Below are 14,586 nucleotides of genomic sequence, written 5' to 3'. Positions count from 1 at the left end.
AACAAAGAGGAAAGATATATAGCACAGATATGCAGGAAGGAAACTTATTTGAATAGTTTATTGCACTATAACAGCTCCCATCCAGCACACCAAAAAAGATCTGTGATAAAAGGACAGGTAGTTAGAGCTGCCCGGGTGATAACAAAAGAACAAGACTTCATTGAAGAATGCACCAATCTATGGTCTATGTTTTGTGCTAGGGCATACCCAGGTGAATTCATTGATGAAATCATAGAAGAAGTCAGAATCAAAAGAGACATAGGTCATTTTAAACCCATTTTACATAAGGAAAACATTTTAAGTGAAATGAGGACACACGATATAGAAGAAACAATAATAAATAACCCTGATTCACACAATACAAGATGTAGTTGAGAGAAACAATAATAAGTTCTCAGAAGCACTGATTATAACATATAGTGAAGACTTCTGACTACTTAAATGGATTTTTGAAAAAAACTGGGTCATATTAAATGAAGAAGAAGAGTTTAGAAACATATTAGGTGTAAAGCCATGTATTGTTTACAGGAGAGGGGGAAAAAAAGAATTAATCCAGTATAAACAGAATTATAGTGAAAGTGTCCTGCATGGCATGAGGAGGTGTGGTGCATGTAAATGGTGCCACAAAATAGAAATTAATAATGAATTTATTATAAGAAACAAAAAATATATGATAAAAGGAAAATACAGTTGTGAATCTAAGGCAGTCGTATATTTAAGTAAGTGCAAATCATGTTTAGCTTTTTACATAGGAAAAACGGAGAGAAAATTCTCCCAACGTGTATATGAGCATGAATATGCCATTAGAAAAATTAATTTATCTAATGCCTTAGCAAAGCATGTAAGACCATCCAGGGCACCAATTTAGCTACATTATTATTGACAGTGTAGTAATAGATGATACAAAAAGCATGGGGCTTGTTATTAGAATTGAGAGAGCTTGAATGGCAAGTAAGGTTACAAGCAGACAGCTGGCCAGGAATCAATGAATGGAGTTCTATAACTCCAATCTTGAAGCTTAATGCATTAAAAAGAAGTAAGATAAAATAAATGTCTTTCACAAAGGAAATAAATAGATAATTTATAATGAATTTAGAGTTGAATAAGGTTTTATATGCATGAATGGGGCAGCATTGTTGTGTGTTTTTTTAAAACTGAATATTGCTTTAAATGAAATGTTACTTGATTGAGGAAATGATGTCACTATAAGGAAATGTATTTAAAATGGAGGGAAAATTTTAAAATGATGTCTGAAGAAGTCTAATATTTATTTAAATGAAAGTGCTAACATTTTAATACAGTTTCATCTTTGGAATAAAGCTTGCGATCATTTTATACTTCTAAATGCTTAAATGTATTAGAGATGCATGGATGACTTTACACACGCATATATACAAATATTTCAAGCATAAACATCACATGTTCCCATTAGTGTCCAGGCTATTTTTTAAAATGTCTAAAATAGTATTTGCTTTATTATAATTTCATTGTCTGTTACATGCATGTTTTCATCGGAGAACACTTTTCATTCCTGTAAGTCTTTTAAATTTTTATTGTTTGATGTCAGACACTTCTCCTGCAATTCGTATGGAGTTACATGTACTGGTAACATATCTAAATATCATTGTAGATTTTTTTTTTATGAGCCCCGTTGCTCTTACTACTGTTGGATCTGTCTGGGTATTTTTCTTCCTCATTGCTCTCATTTCTGCCTGCAAATCCTGATATTTTATGAATGTCTCTCTCTCTCTAAGCAAGATACTGTAGTCACTGGGTGTAGCTATTTTAATCATCAAGGCTACTTTTGTCTTCTTTTTATGGACCACTGTATCTGGTTTTCTCAATATCTATCTTTTGAACTGTTGGTAATAATGTGATGTAGACTTCATCATTTTCTGTGATGCTTTGTGGCTTATTTTTCCAGTGTTTTTCAGCTACTTCAGTATTATAATGTTTGCACAGTCCCCAGTGCAACTGTCTTGCCACATCATTATGCCTTTCAGTATACAATTAGTCTGCCATACATAGCCACTATCTTGGGCTGCCAATATTAACCTTTCATCTTTTGGCTTGAATTTGCCTCCTTAATCATTTCTGCATTCGATCCTGATCAACATGAGGTTCTTCCAGAAGTTTTCTATACTTACAACAATATTTATGCATTTTCCACATTTCTTGCATTCTCATCTGATCTTTTGCCTTATATTCTTTCTTTTTTATTTTTTGGCACATTCAGTTGCTGCCTAATTTTTATCTACTTCTGGATTGATTTGCATTCCTGCTTCTTCTAGACTATGCAGGAAAGTCATCTTAGATTTATTTTCCTCATGTTTCAAAACTTTCAGTATGTTTGGATCTTGTGAGGTCAGCAGGTATGTGTGCAGTCCCGTGATTGCAAATCTATACATGTAATCAATTTCAAGGAGGCCGATACCTCAATAACAGGGAATATATAATCTTGGTATGCACTGAGTTTTATAAATCATTATTCAAAATAACCCAAATAAATAATTCAACACTCAGTTCAGTTCAGTACAGTAAAATCAGTTTAATATCCAAAAACACAAATTTCTTCCAGGTAAAGACTTCATCAGATGTATCCCACAGTTCCAAACCCTATCCTTAAATACTCCATTAATTAAAACCAATTAACCAATACTATCCATATAAAAGACTGCTCTAAGATGTAAAAGTATAGTTACCCTAAATTTTATTTTTAAAATCATGAATGTAACACCAAAATTTGAAATGTATCTGCAAACATTCCTTTAAAAAATATATATATATATATATATATATATATATATATATATATATATATATTATAATTTAATAAATATACTATATAAAACTAACATTCTACATAAAATAGCATGAAATAAAACAATAAATTAACTCTGTCTGGTAGCCAAAATAATGAATTACAATCTTGCAGCTCGAAGTTTAAAACAGGGGCTATGGAGACCGCATCATTCAAACCAGGGAACCTATTTGCCTCCATAATGATCTGCCAATACATTTCCCTGTACTCTATTTTCAGTTAAAGATAAAGGTAGCTGACATACATAAAATGCTATGTTTAAATAAAGCATTATTTGAGTTCTTAGTTTTAACATCATACATATGTTCATATATACTCCTACGGAATTTCTGTTCCGTCTTGCCCACATAAAATGTGTTGTAGGACCCACATAATGCCAAATCACCCCACTGGTGTTGCAAGAGGCATATCCATTGCAAGTAATGCTCTTATTTCTGGTAGAAATAAAACATTTTCCCCATTTAAAACATATGGGCACTGTGGACAAAATCCATACGTGTAGGTACCCCTTTTAGACAAATCACTGATACAGATATCTCCCTCTTCATCTAAACAAGATCCTTAATAAGACTTTTCCTAAATGTCCAAATCAGACAAACTAGCAAAGTTATTCCACTCCCTATTGAATAACTCCTGCAACACCATTGAAGCATGTCACAAATGCCCATTCATACTATTTGTTTCACCATATTTACTTCATCCCTTCCTCTGAAATACCTCTTTTTGATAAAAAAAGTCAACAGTGGCTACTTCCCACATGTGTGCTAGCTCCAAGATGGTCCATTTGGTGGGTATTATATACCTCCTTTCTTGTAGTTGCTGGTATGCAAGCACTACATATATATCCCAGGTCCTTCTTTAAATAAAAACATTTTTTTAATTCTGTTCAGTTAAAAATGACAAATTGCCTACTTCAAAGTATTGGTTCAAACACTAATAACACTTTCCTCGGAGCAAATTTCTTGTTATAGTAACTTAACTCAATATGATAAGAAATTACTCATTCATTGGAAGTCACTTTCAGCTGCCTTTCTTCATTGAATGCAAACCTCCATTCACTGACAGCTATATGCTCCGCTTCCTCAGTAGGTACTTCCAAAGTTCTAAGTCAATATGCAAAAGCACTGGAGCAAGTTGCAAAAAGTTCTTTACTTGGAAGCCAACCTGTAACCTGCATATAGCCTGTGTGTAAAGTGTGTGTGTGTGTGTGTGTGGGGGGGGGGGGGGACAAGTCCCAAAGCTCTTCCTTCTTCTAAAGCCAATTGGTTCCAATAGGCATCCCATGTTCAAGGTCACCGGAATGAATTTCCAAAGTCTAAGACCATCTTCAAATTGTGCACTTAAACAAATTCCAGGATAGTAATTCTTCCTTCCTCAACTGGAATCAGCAAACTGCCAGGCAAAATCTCTGGAACAGGTTCCAAAATATTCCTATATTCCTAGTTCTGAATTCTAGGTAATGACCAATGAGGGTTATATTCAAATAAGACACACTGTACATTCGAGAGGTGTGAATCAGTCACTTCCTCATTCATACCTGCATTCACTCACACATCGCTCTTTCCCAATCAAAGACGCACACAATCACTTCCTCATTCATACCTGCATTCACTCACACATCGCTCTCACTCTCTCCCAATCAAACACACACAGTCACTTCCTTAGTCATGCCTGCATTCATTCATACATCGCTCTCACTCTCTCCCGATCAAATACACACAGTCACTTCCTCATTCATACCTGCATTCATTCACACATTGATCTCGCTGTCTGTCACATCCACACACCCACTTATGAATTCATTCATACATCGCTCTCACTCTCCTGATCTTACACCCACATGCCACACACACACTTATGCATTCATTCATACATCCCTCTCACTCTTCCGATCTCACACATGCACACACACACAGCTACTTCCTCATTCATACCTGCATTCACTCACACATTGCTCTGACTCTCCCGATCTCACAGACATATACACACACACACACACACACACACACACACACACACACACACACACACACACACACACACACACACATACACACACACAGCCACTTCTTCGTTCATTCCTGCATTCACTCACACTCGCCACGAACTAATAAGCTTAGCTGCAAAATAAACCGCAACTGTTTGCGGTTTGTTTTGCAGCTACGCTTGTTAGTTCACAGCTCCCCAGGGCGCCACGGTGCACACTTTGGGAACCCTGGTCTATGTTATAAGCAGATCTAAATCAGCACGGACTGCCCCTATCCAAGAGGGGCACAGGTGAACACCCCGCGTGAATTTATGGTTTCCCATCCAATCGTCTAAGTTATGCTTAAAAAGAGTTTGTGAGGCTCTATTTAACCTGTATTGGAAGTTTATTCCAGAACAGAGGCAAAATCTGAGAGAGATACCTCTCCCCAGCAAGCTCTACTGTTGTCACATGTAGGTTAAGGTCCATAGAGAAAGTTAATCATGCACCATTTGACTTATGATTGTGCAGCATTTCCACTAAGACAGGATCAGAGGTCAGAGACTGCTTTGTATGCAAGGTACAGGTCATCCTTAAGTAGTCTATATTATCTAGAGTATAGTGACAGAGACTTCAGTCTGTCCACGTAAGATATGTGCTGAAGACCCCGGATTTTCTTTGTGAGGAACCTTTGAGGTCTTTCCAATTGCTGCAGGTGCCTGTTCAGGTACATGCCAAAGGGAGCATTGTACTCTATTATTGGCCTGATGATGGAAGAGTACAGGTGGGGTTATAAACTCTCTTGTTCTGGAAGCTATGCCTTTGCTTATGAGGTGAGCAATGTACAAGGCCTCACTTACCACCATGGAGACATGGTGATCAATAGTAAGTTTGCTGTCAACCTGTCTGCCCAAACTTCTCACCACTGATTTAGAGCTTAGGGTGTTGCTGTTAATATGGTAATCTGCAGTGACATCACCTTTGCTAAAGGGGAAAATAATGCATTTTTTCATTGAGTTTAAGACCATGACTTTGGCATCAATCATTGGTTTGCACAAGTCCTTCTTGTAGAATGCTGACATAATTTGAGGACTCCGTGACTGCTCCCAGTTTGCAGTCATCAGCAAACTTTGTCAGCTGCAGAACTTTTGCTTTTGCCTGTATTTCTGAGAAGAAGTTTCTGAACAATAGAGCCTGCAGCACTGATCCCTGTGGAACACCACTGGTAATGGGTCTTCTGGTGGAGCTGGGGTCCCCTATATTGACTGTGTGTCCTGTCAGTGAGCTAGTTTGTAACCCACCTGACAGTATATGGGTCGATCCCCAGCTGGGTGAGTTTTTCAAAATCCCTGAGTGGGGAATTGTGTCAAAGGCCTTGTCCAAGTCTAGTTTATGGACAGATTTTCCTTCATCCATGGCTTTGGTGATGGTCTCAAAGAAGTCCACCAGCTTCAACAGGAAGGATCTCCCTTTAACAAAACCAAGCTGGGTTGGGTCAAGAAGATCTCCTACATCCTTGTTGATAAGGTCCATGATGATTCTCTCCATGTCCTAGCAGATAAGGCTGGTTAGGCCAATGGTTCTATAGTTCCCAGGGTTGGTGGATGTAATCCCTTTGTGCACGGGGATGATGGTAGCTGCTTTCCATTCAGCAGGGACAAGCCCAGTGCTTAAGCTGCAGTTGAAAAGACTACCCAAAGGGGTTGCTGACTCCTGTTTTAAACCATTGAGAATGCAGCCTGGGATGTTATCAGGTCCCACAGAGGCTGTGTATTTGGCCTTGGAGAGAGTGGTTAATACCTGGTCTTTAGAGATACTAGGTGGAGAATAAGTGGAAGGAATGTTTTGGGGTATATGTGGCAAGGACAGGGGGGAGAAGTTTTCACTGAACCTGTCTGCTAGCAAGTTGGCTATTTTCACTAGTTTGGTATATGTGGTGCTATTCACTACGAGTTCAATGCACATATGGGCTTTTCCTTTAAGGTTTTGGAAGTAGCTAAATAATGCCTTGTGGTTCTCCTTAGCTAGGGTTGCTAGTTTAGATTTTTTGTTAGCTTTAGAGGACTTTACAAGATGCATTATTTGTTTGTTCAAGCTGAGAATGGTGTTCTTTAAAATTCTTAGTTCGTTCTTGCTCTTAGACAACAATTTCTTCCCTTTATTATATAACTTGTTTATGGCAGATGTCCACCAGGCAGGCTTATTTTTTCTTAAGGATCTTGCTTTGGTCCTATCAGGAATGGCTGAGTCAATACATTTGTATAGATGTATATGCAATGCATTGGTGCATATACCAGTACAGGTGTCCTTGCCGTCAGTGGGGACAAGAGGCTGTAGTTAGCTTTGGAGAAGTTTTTTAGCCTAATTTCATCTGGGGGGGGGGGGGGTCCTGATGATATCTTTGCTTCAAAAGAGACTGATTTACGATCAGATTTCACCAGGGAGGGCCACGCACTTGCAACGGTGTACCGTTCTACCATGTTGGAGAGTACCATGTCTAGAAAGTTTGGGCCCCTTGTAGGGGTGCCAACTATCTGCTCCAATGCCTTTGAGTTAAAGTCCAAACACTTTTGGGCGAGTGTATTTGTATATATATAATTTACCAATGGATGGGTAGTTAGTCGCCCATAACCAGAGTGTTTGGTTATATTTTGAGCGACTCGAGTAGATTCAAATAGGTAGTATGGACATCTTGGTTCATGGAGGGAGATCTGTAACTGCCAAGTTTGGAGAGTGGTCTTTCCTATAATTATTTGCACATGGAATAACTCTAGGGAATCATTCTGTGTATCCAATTTTTGATGGATATTGATATTCCTCCTCCTTTAGTTTTCACATATTCATTTTGTGGTCTGAACATGTGGAAAGCATTCTATGCTGGTATGGCTGGGGTGCTCTCCACAGCCTTGAACCAGGTGTCTGTGACTGCATAGATGTCCACATCTTCCAAAGTGAGGTGTACTTCCACTGAGTGCAGTTTCAGATTTAGACTCCTAGCATTTAGCAGCATAACCTTAAGGTTGTTTTTGAGGATATTTTTACACTGGAAATGTTATTTTGTGACTTTGCCTAAACAAGGCACAATTGAGGAAATGAGTCTTAGCCAGTAGCTGAAAGCTCAGAGGTGACAGGTGGAGACCATCTCTGGCAAAACATTGTGGTCTATCAACCATATCATCCACGGCTGACAGGTAGTAGATCCCCTTAGAATGACATCAGAAACTAAGCCAATTGTTGAATTCAATAATTTTTGTCTGTATTGTGGCATCATCCTAGGTGACTGTATAATGCTGCTTAAGACTAAGGTCATACCCATCTAGGACACATAAACAGAGAGCTCGGTCATGTCTCTCTTCATATAGTCCAGAGAGGTATGTCTCAAGTCATTCACAGCAACATGGACTATGAGGGAGTCATTGTGTCTGTGTGTGTCTGTGTGTGTGTGTGTCTGTGTCTGTGATGTGGCAGATCCTGGCATCTGAAAAATAGCTGACCGTGACCATTTCCTTATCCAACCTGGTGAGAGGGACATCTGTGTGTCTCAGTGGATTCACCTATGACTAAAATGTTTGATTTTGTGTTTTGTCTTAGGGGCATATTTGGTGAGACACTAGTACATGCATTTATATGCCTACAATAATTCGCTTGTAATGTATTAAGTGAAGTGTGTTTATGTTTGGGAGGTCTCTGGTCTTTAGGTAGGTGTCTAGTGAGAACCTCTGCATATGTAAGTTTAGGTGTTGTACGCATGGATGGTGCATGTGGTTACATGTGTGAGCTGACAAATCTACTTTAGTATTCTTACTTTAGATGCATCCCTCATATATTGAGTTTGTGTGAATTATTAGACATGGGTTGTCAGTATACAAGATGCAGTTATTACATTGGCTCAGGATGCCCATGTCAATCAGGTTGGCTGGAGAAATGGTGGGAAATTGTCCATTCATGATAATAGGTGAAGTACTGCAGTTAGTAACAGGGAGGGGCTAGAAGGACCAGGTATGGTTAAGGGACAAGAAAAAGTTATAAACAGCGAGGGGCTTAATGGAGGGACTTGTAGAGGAACCTCCGTGGCTCAGCTGAGTATCTAACTGGGCAGTGAAACATGATGGCGAGAATCTTCCAATGGAGCACAAGCAGTTGACTAAGGGAAAATTATCTTTCTAAGAGTTTGTGTCTATAACTGCCAATGGTATCCTCCACTGCATGGTAATGCATGGCTAAGCGGGTGGTGCACACCACACAAACCCGAGTGAAAGCAGACAACAAGTAACAATGAAATTAAACTGATTTTGAACACTAACTGAGAGTAGTACAGTAGAATGGACCATGGGCCAACAATCAACACTCGGGTCACTTTACCCTCACTAGGGTTTAGGGAAGACCCTCTTTTGTGGTGGAAAGCTGGATTAGTGCTCAGAAGCTGTAAAAATAGACTGGTTCAAGTAAAGCTGAACCAAGGCTTAGTAAGCATCTAAACAAATCAACATGGAATTTAAGAAAATCACATTCACTTGTAATGAAGTGCTGACCTAAGACCCATTCAGTCTGTATTTTTTTATTACAATGGATTGTTTGCGTGTTGACTTCTGCATATTCATTCGTTTATTTGAGTTTTGGACTTTACACAAGATTCAACTGTTACTGCACTGCTCAAACATTTGCTAGGACTGCCATCAGTCATTTTGTTTTTTTGTTCATAGTTTTTCATAACACAACATCACAAGCAGCTTCTGCATATCTCCAGTAAAATGTACATCATATTTTTGCCATTTTTGTAATATAAGCATGTATAAATGCCTTTGTTTTTCATCCTAGCAGCATGTACTTATACAGCTCATCAATTCTTAAACAAATGCAATTAGCAATCACAGTTCTCATGTAGTGTGGAAGAGTTTGTCTCTCTCAACAGGAGAACTCCCTTGGCTCCTGTGATAAGATTGAACAAAAAGGTAATGTGATAGGTGTGGACAGGTAGACCATGCAGATAAGAACTGCAAGCCATTTAAAGATTTGCAAATCTAATGAACATTAATAGTATGGCTGTTTTAGACACAATGAAAATGGAAATGAAAATATGAAACACATTGTGCAAACTAAGTTAACTAGTGAAGAAGTATTACCTGGTCATGAGGAAGAAGAGTGGTGCAGTGGTTATCACTGTTGCCTCACAGCAAGAGGGTTTCTGGTTCAATTCTCGACTGGGATGCCTTCTGTGTGGAGTCTGCATGTCCTCCCTATGATTACATGGGTTTCCTCCAAGTCCTCTGGTTTCCTCCCATATTCCAAAGACAAAGCAGTGGGTGGATTAGACACACTAAATTGGACATAGGTGAGAGTGTTTGTTTGTGCAAGTGAGTGGTATGGTGGTGTAAACCTTGGCTCAAGATGATTGTCACTACTGAAGTGACACCCCGGCCTCATATGCAAAATGGAAAAAAGGGTTGAGGATGGATGAAGAAGGGAGAGAATTAAGATGTTTCAGTAGCTGAAGGAGAAAATAGACTGGTTGTAGGAAAACAGATGTTAAAAAATCTGAAGATACTGTAGAGAGACATAAAACAAGCTTAATGAAAGATATATACTGAGTTGGAGAAAGTAGAAGAAAACAAAATGGCTTGAAAGAATACCTCTAAATGTGGAGGTATCAAAAATCTGGACAAAGATCCATGAAACGTAGGTATAAGTGGCCAAAAACTGGGATGTTAACTAACATAAAATCTGCATGCTTAATAATGTAACTCCACCTACTTTGATGTTGTTGTGGAATACTGTATTAAAATAATTGTGAAAATGTTATCGAATTTTAACAGTCACTCTGAAAGTACACATTCTGCACAGAAAAAAACAATCAGTTACAGTCCCTTTACAACATTTCCAAAAAAATCTTGATGGAAGTAATATGAATAAACCTGTATACAATTTGCACTCAACTTGTACTTTGTGCGCAACTGTACAGTTAGTATTTTTAAATAAGGAGGGTGGGGGGGGGCTTGCTCCCTGCAAAAAAAAAAAACTGTTTTAAGTATGCTTGCACTATAATTCTGTGAAGGGTCTTTGTGTAGTGAGCCATTGACTTTTTTCTCCACTTTTCATCACTGGTGAGTGACCCTGACATAATAATATTTAAGTAAGGGGTGGAGCCTCCCTTGTATATTTTAAGTATGTTTAGTAATTATTATCACAATTTTTTTCAGTCAAATGTGATTCCACAAAAGGAATTTTCATTAATTTGTGATACAATTAAGTGTGATCCATTCAAAAGGACACGCTTGCACACAGACTAAATTGATCACATCTATAACATTGTTTGCTACAAATATAATGGTCATCATCGTTTGTATTTAGTTACATATCCCACACAGTTGTTTTACAAAATCACAACCAGCAGCAGTTTTCACATTTAAAACTCCTGTTCTAAACTTTGTTGCATACAGAGCCTGTCTCTCACCAGTCCTACATAATGTGTGCATGTTTGCATTGCCTTCATGACCTATAAATGTTTTGCAATTGCCATTCTGACCCATGCTTTTGGTCTAAGTGGTTGTAGGACAGTTCACTAAACTGGTTAAATACTGTACATGAATATTGTATGTCAGTGTATGCTAAAAACTTTGGTGTGCCATCCATCCTGCAAGCCAGAAAATGTTACGGATCATAGGGGAGACCACTGATAAAACCCTTTTACTCTTTCGAAGATCTAGCGCACAAAATCTAAACTTTTAAGGATTGTAGACAAACAGAGCTGAAAATCACCTGTCCTAATCATGATTTATTTAGTACTACTGATTTGCTGTCTCAAGCACAAAATTGAACATTTCTTACAAAAACAAAATGATTGCTGCAAAAACATTTTTTTCTGAGATTTAAAAGTCTGTGCTCTGAGTTTTGTTTAGGTACTGCTGGAAGTCATGAAGCAGACAACAGTATCACTTGAGGAAGACTAAGAAGATGATGCGCTCTATTAAAAAATGCTATATTATGAACTGTTTCTTCCTCCACTTTTATGATATGATGTCTACATACGTGAACTGCCAGTGAAAATCAAAACAGTTGTCAAACTCTGAAGAACTGGCCCACGTTTTACCCATCTGGATGGCTCTCTGTCTCTCTCTCTATCTCTCACACACACACACACACACACACACACACACACACACACACACACACACCACACATATATCACACACACACAAGGGTTTACTTTTAAAGCGCAACACTCAGATGGCCTGGTGTGTGGGTGTATAGCCCCCCCACCTTGGTGGGTTTTACTTACCTCTGCGTGAGTTTCATTTACAGTTGGCCACATATTTACTTAACCTAGTAAAATGACGTTCAGATTTCTGCACATTTGGGATTTTCATCTCAGGATTTTGAAAGTTGGTCACCTGGGAGTTGGGCTTTAGAAGTAAATCTTAGACACACACACACACACACACACACACACAGACACACACACACACACACACACACACACACACACACACACACACACACACACACACACACACACACACACACACACACACACACACACACACACACATACCCTATGTTCACTGTCCATGCCCACACCAGGTCATGGATTATTTGAACTGCTCAGGGTGCTGGGAAGCCTGTACAACAAAATCATGTGCACCAACAGAAAGGCTTGAGTGCTTATCATCCAGAGGGAAGTGTGGCAGTTCCAGGAAGGACTCCTTTTGCTGTCCCTCTGCAGAATTCACAAACGCACAAAACCAAGCGTGAAAAGCAATTTCAGATGCATTCCCAACAACAAAAGGTGATATTCATTTGCAAATATTACAGTAACTCATATGACTGAGGTGGCCCCCCACCCCCTCCTACCCTAGGGAAAAATACTGTATAAAGTAATCGGGGCATATAAATTTCTTTTAAACTGCACAGAACTCCATCTCGTTGGTATGTAACTGCAGGCTGTTGGGTGCTATGGGTTATAGAGAAAAAACAACCAAGGTGTTGCACATGTTAAACAATTATTTTCATTCTGTAAAATTTGCAGCATGACTTAACTTGCTAAACTCACAAATGCAATGGCAAATGTGAACTGACTTCACCGCCACCATTGCAGTAAAGCTATACAAAGGGAGTTCTAATGGTAAGCCTTTGAGTCCCTTCCTGCTATACAATCTCACTGTGCCAGAAATATTAACACAAAGTCGCTCTGGAAAAAGTGCCATAATAATAACCTAGTTCAGCCGTACTGCACTCCACCAGGCTTTGTAACACAGCACAGACCGTAACTGCAACTGCCACGACAGCTACACCTAGTACACCTACTATAAATAAAGACGAATGTGGGGGGGGGGGGGGGTTCGGCTCCTCATGGCATGCCAGTTATTTCACAATTGAACAGCACACTTGACAAAACACAGCAAACAAAGTAATGAACAATCCTATGTTAATCATGCTGTGTTTGCAGTGCTGACTCAAAACAAATTTCTATGTTTATTTTGACTTGAAAAAATACAATTTTCAGCCGATTCAATGTAGATGTTTAGTAGCAGAAAGCAGATTCCCATCCTTGGAATTTGAGTAATTTACCAATCAAATGCTAGTGCCATCAGTCAAACAAAATGGAGCACAAACAAGTGCAGAACCACCCTTTCTATAGAAAAGAATTCAACTTGCATCCTATTGTTTGGGTTTAATTGCCAATGCATGGCTAATGAAAACCTGAACAGACTCCGGGAATCTTCAGTCTTCTTGCTAACATTCTTGGTGTCCAGGTTGAATACAGCTACTAAGTCCAGTTCAACATCAAAAAGAAAGGCATGCACATAAAAACAGGTGTGCTAAAGGAAGACATGCTGAATTGCTTGATCAGTGGTAGTGCTTCTAAGCCTTTTTACCTAATCCCAAACTCGCAAGTTGTGGGTGAGCTGCAGTGTTAAACAACTGTTTTTAGTTTAAGCCTTCTAAGTCACACTGACAGGCAGCCAGGCACTGTCTCACAATGCAGATGTCATTATGCATGCCCCTGCTCTTTGATAACATTGCGGGAAATACCGGCAATGCGTGATGACTTCAGTGTCAAATAAAAGTGTAAATAAAACAAAAAATCTAAATCTGGATTAGAAGGGGCCACTGAAGAATTCATGGCACCCTATTATTTGGCCCCCCAAAACATGAAATACTGCAGAATATGGTACAGATGAGAGGTATGCTTGAAAGATAAATTGATGTAAAAAAGGTAAATACATTTTCTTCCGTTTTCCTTAGTGTCAACCCTATAAGAAATGAAAGTAGAATTACAGTGGTACATTGATGCATATGCATATCCATAACATTTGACATGATATGCTGTTAGATATGCAGTTGAAGCAAGTATGGGAAGAGAGTTCAAAAGATCTATGAATAATTATGATTTGGCATCATTATATTGTTATACTACAATATATGAAGATTCTATTATTTGTCAAGGAAGGTAAGCGATGATAGATTTTTAATTTAAATTACTGGTAATAAGACTTATGGTAGTTCATACAATTACATCACAAACTGTAGGTCACCATTTGTGACCCAGGAAGACCATAATACATGCTTAAATGTATTAGAGATGCAAGCCATTCAACTTAACATCATACTCATGGATGACTTTACATACGTACATACAAATATTTCAAGCATAAACATCAATGCCCTTCTAGCTTGCCAATATATCAAAACACTTGTTCCCATTAGTGTCCAGGCTATTCTTAAAAATGTCTAAAATAGTATTTGCTTTATTATAATTTCATTGTCTGTTACATGCACAAGCTCATCTCTCGGAGAACAC

The sequence above is a fragment of the Protopterus annectens genome, chromosome 17.part0, assembly GCF_019279795.1.
Source record: "Protopterus annectens isolate FY-2018-M chromosome 17.part0, PAN1.0, whole genome shotgun sequence".
In the NCBI taxonomy this organism is placed as follows: Eukaryota; Metazoa; Chordata; order Ceratodontiformes; family Protopteridae; genus Protopterus; species Protopterus annectens.
This window is presented reverse-complemented; position numbering follows the sequence as displayed.